Source organism: Lepisosteus platostomus, chromosome 5 (assembly GCF_059453375.1).
Source record: "Lepisosteus platostomus isolate fLepPlt1 chromosome 5, fLepPlt1.hap1, whole genome shotgun sequence".
Lineage (NCBI taxonomy): Eukaryota > Metazoa > Chordata > Actinopteri > Semionotiformes > Lepisosteidae > Lepisosteus > Lepisosteus platostomus.
This window is the reverse complement of record NC_142615.1, coordinates 20,626,293-20,631,147: the sequence shown is the minus strand read 5'-3', so window position 1 is coordinate 20,631,147 and position 4,855 is coordinate 20,626,293. Positions and strand designations below refer to the sequence as shown.

Here is a 4,855-nt window from a genome sequence, read left to right as displayed (position 1 = left end):
CTCTTAGTGAGCCCAAGATCTCATCAAGAATCGGCTCCAGCAACAGGGCTGGGCACATTGTTCCATTCTCCACCCACTCTCAGTGTAAACAAGTCCCTCCTGGTCTCTGCTTGAAATGCACTTTCCTGTGTTTGCTTTGGTGTAACTGGCTTCCCCTGCATGGGCGAATGTGAAGAAGATCCTTAGTAAGTCATTGAAGAAAACCAAGAAGGGGTCGGAGTGGCCTCTGTCGCTCATCAACGATCCAGTCAGGCAGTACTCCTCTGTAAAGCACCGTTCGTTCACATCGATTGGCTTTTTTTTGCCTTCATTCGTGCAAGTAGTAAAAGCAGATGCCCCTATTCTGCCGTGACCTGGATTCGAACCGGGGTTGTTGCGGCCACAACGCAAAGTACTGACCACTATAAGATCACGGCGAGTTACCGATACACGCATGGCAGGGTGGAAAAGGCTGTGCTCTCTTCGTGTGACATAATTTGGAAAAGTCCTGACGTTGCATTTCAACTGAGCCCCAGTATACATCGACCCTTCGACACTCTGAGTGACAACTCTCTTGCGTGTTTTCTCATATTTACGTAGTTTGCTCGGATGATGCCGGGAACAGCATGGCTGTTCGCTGCCATATGGTCTAGCGGTTAGGGTTCATGGTTTTTACCCATGCGGCCCGGGTTCGACTCGGTTTTGCCTCCTGCTTTCCAAAAGATCAGCACCGTGTACGAAAGAGCCGCATTAAAACTACTCGAACGTGCAAAACGTGCGAGAAGAGGGGGCGCTTGTTTCCAACCGAAACTTCTCGCGTGTGAGACGAGCTGATCATCGCTGTGGGAGGGTTACTCTGGTAGACAGGGGCTGACCTTCGGCAATAGGATTTATAGTCTCCAAGATGATATTTGCACTTTCTGGAGAGGCGATTTTCTCCACTTCAGTAGCCCGATTTCGTCGATTGCGTGGAGAGGGCTGTAGAATGTGGCGCCGCCTTTCCTGCTCCGTCCATGACAGGCGTGCTGGTCTCTGGAGAGAGAGCACGGTCCATCAGCGCACTCCAATAAAGGCACTGGAAGCAGCTGAATCACATTGGCGAAGCTCAGTGCTGGGCCGCTGCACCACAGAGATGAACAGAGATGGGGCCTCATTTGGGAAGGCTCAGAACACTTAATTCTTTCTTATTAATAAGCCTCGCTGCTACAACACATATGCAGTTTGAGCACACATAAGACGATAACCAAGTACCACAAACTACCAGGCATCTAGTATCATTAGCAGTTCAGGTGGGGAGCTGCATCACCATGTGTAGGCTGCAAAGGAACAAGTAATAGGTCTATTCCATGCTTAAAAGAAAAGAAAGAAAACACAACATTTCAGCCGTGGAGCCCTCACACCTGAAGAAGCCTCCACGGCTGAAACGTTGTGTTTTCTTTTTTCTCTTTTCTCTTTTCTGCCCTTCTCACCGATACATTTTTGGTCTGTTTCTGTTGCGAGTCCGTCTTTCAGATCTCACCTAGCACAAGTCTCTGTGGCTGAAGTGGCCTCTCTGCTTCAGCATCGTGCCCTCACTCAGCCATTAAAAATGTCACTCGGACTTCTGACATGCTGACATGAAATGTCAAGAGAGAGGGGCGGAGTGACGCTTAAGCCAGAGAGAAGATGAAAAGGGGGCGTGGCTGCGAAACGCTTAACAGCTGCACGATGCTCTCCATGCAAGGCGGGACCACAGGCTAAAGGACACCTTTCGGCACATCAAGCTCTAAGCACACACCTGGAGGATGCGGGAATTGATCCTGCTACCTCCCACATGCAAAGCAAGCGCTGTACCATACAAGCCAACCCCCCTCACTGGGACTTATGCCTCGGCGTCACCTAGTGCCGCTTGTTCCCCTCTTACCGGGCACAGTTCACTGCCCTTCGTCTGCAAGGCAGTCGTGTTATTGCGGCTTTCTTGACTTATTGATGAAGGTCTGACTGGACGAGCGAATGGCGCCTCTCCCCCATCCTCAAGCTCGCTGACAGATTGAAATGGAAAGTGCTGCTGTGGCTCGTTGGTCTAGTGGTATGATTCTCGCTTAGGGTGCGAGAGGTCCTGGGTTCAACTCCCGGACGAGCCCTCGTGTGCTCTTTTCCTCCTCTTCCACAAGACTGGGAACTGATATCCACATCACTTCGCAGCGTCTGCTTATGGCAAACGATGGAATGTGACTAATGACTGAACGAACGCCTCGCATAATTGTGGAGCTGTCTGCTCTTCTTTCTGTTGAAGTACACAAGTTACAGGGCGTCCTGCAGCCTATGATGTTCTCACTTAGAGCTTTCAAGATTTGAAGGAAAATTACGAGCTTGATGGCTCAAGTCGAACAAATGTGATTGTTAAGCAATCGATGATCAAAAGCACATCTTCTAACAATTCGTGAGAGTATTATCAGCACTGTTTTCACTCGGATTGGGAGGTTGGGAAGGAGGTGTGGCCCTTCAACGCTTGACAACTGAAGGACATTCTCTCCGCAATGGAGGAGCACCTGTCAGAAGTCGCAGAGGCTAAACGAGAGCACCGGGCATGCTAAGCGAGCGCTCTACCATTTGAGCTAATCCCCCTCGCTTCATGCGTCTCGGCATCATGGCTTACCGCCTCTGCCCCTTTTACAGGGCACCACCCACTGCCCTTGGTCTGCAAGGCAGTCCTTTCATGTGCGATGACGACGCTGGGATCTTCGTTGCCTATTGTACGAGCTGAACTTTTGTGCTCTTTCCATCAACTCATCTTGTCATCTTACAGTCTGGGTAATTGGAGACTGCACTGTTCTGCTTCCTAAGGTCATATACGGGTTTTTCGCATGAAGCCGTATTGAACAGTATTTCTCGCATTGTGAACATGTGCACACAGCGGTCCCCCGGGTTCCAGTTAGTGCGTAATTACGCATCGATGAAAAACGAAATTAGCTCACTGAAAGTTTGATGTAGAGAATGTGGAAATTTCCACAAGTTGTGGTCTTTAAAATGCATTTGGTTTGAAGACGTTCTGTGCTTCCATTGTGAAGATATGGACAAAACAATATTTGAGCGTTGTAAAAAAAAGTCATAAAAATGGCAAAGTGAAGGCTGAGAAAGCATTCATAATGCATTTTATACACAAAGCAAGTGTTTTTGTAACTCTAAGAGATTTCGCGAAAGCACTACAGGGGTGCCAAAATCGTTTTTGAACTTCAAGCTAACTTTACCCCGGTCTTAGAGAAAGGACTGCCTTTCACTTCTCTGTGTTTTCTTTCACAGCGCTGTGCACTTTTTCATTGCTCTCGCTTTCAGAGCCTCTGCACAGCACACGACTTGACATCAGGAAGCACATTGAAGTGAAAGCAGAAAGCGCTGCGACATGCACTGTGCAGATCCCGCCACACTAAGAGGTGAGTGGGTCTGTTCGATCACAGCGCTAGGCGAATCCCCAAACAGTGTGCATGGCAACAAAAAAAGCTGCTCTGTTTTGAACTGGGGACATTCCACATGTGAGGCTAACGTGATAACCACTACACTCTGGAAACGGTGGGAAATTGTGCCCAGTGGCCCACTGCTGAGCTACGCCAATGCTATTCAGGGGCTATTCAGGGGCCAATGCTATTCGATGTGAATTGAATGCTATTCAACTCGCCAATGCTATTCAGGGGTGGAAAAGGGTGGAGCCGTGTGTGTCTTTTGTTCAAAGACACCCCCATCTCAGAGCCGGAAGTACAGGCCTTCCTCCCGCAGGTCCACAAAGATGTTATTTTTTAAGAAGATCCTGCGAAAGTCGGCCATCCGCCTCTCAGCCCTGCAGTAGGCCAGGCTGAGAGAGAAGCAGTCCTTCACCCTGGCAATGCACAGCCTGACAAGGTCTGGCTTCAGGCCATTGTACATCATGAGGTTCCTTCTCTCCCAGACAGCTGTCCTCGTTAGGCTGAGGAGGAGGTTCACTAAAATGGCGTTAACCCCCCTCTCAGACCCGCGGTACCCAAAGAGGAACAGCTCTTTCCAGGGCACCCCGTCAAGAACAGCTCCTCGAACAGAGCGAAACAGGCCATCCAGCAGATCCGTCAAGTACGCCCTGGCTCGAGCTGGGGGAAGATCTTACCCCAGAACACCTCTGAGACCGGCACTCTGAAGCGTTTCGCCACCATCAGCCTGTAGAACATGCTGGTGGTGAACCCCAGGAGGTCCACCCCACGGTCCCCCCACTTCACCCTCAGCTCCGGCCAGGCCGGGCCTGCTGCCCCGTCTTGTAGATGGAGCTTCTCCAGCCAACTGTCCGGGAGACCGAGTTTGAGCTGCTCGTAATCCTGACGGATCTTACTGACAGGCAGCTCGTCGTCGACCTCTCGCACAGCGTCGACAATAGCCTGGGTGGGCAGAAATCCGTCCTTTACTTCATAAAGAAGATCCTTGACCTTGGATATGCCAGCCTCGTAGAGCTGCCTGTTCCATCGAGACACCAGCAGGGGGTCGAGGAACAGAGGCTGTTCCAGAATCTGGGCCCGGGTCTCCGGCGTGTAGGAGACATGCTGGGACATGAACTACCCCCTCGCCAGCAGGACCTCCCTGTAAAAGGAGGGCAGATGTTTTATCAACCCCGGAGTCAGCCTCACCAGGAGAGTCTCCTGCCCCAAGCCCCCGCAAGTCTCGAGGTAGCTTCCCATACCAATCTTCCAAATGCTGACATTATCCAGGTCAAGGAACTTCTTCACTACTTTCAGCCTAAAGCTTTTCAGCTTCAGGCCTACATCACACAGCTTCAGCCCACCCCTGGAGATTTCCCCAATGAGGGTGTCATGAGTGACCCGCGGAGGCTTCCCCTCCCACACGAATCCCACCACCAGTTGCCTAATCTCATTCTCTA

The 4,855-nt window shown here is 50.8% G+C and overlaps 1 non-coding gene across 1 annotated transcript; it reads left to right on the top strand.

The window, feature by feature from the left end:
• Positions 1–2,030: 2,030 nt before the first annotated feature.
• On the top strand, positions 2,031–2,102 carry trnap-agg (transfer RNA proline (anticodon AGG)). The gene has a single exon. It is a non-coding gene; the product is annotated as a tRNA-Pro (tRNA).
• Positions 2,103–4,855: the final 2,753 nt, after the last annotated feature.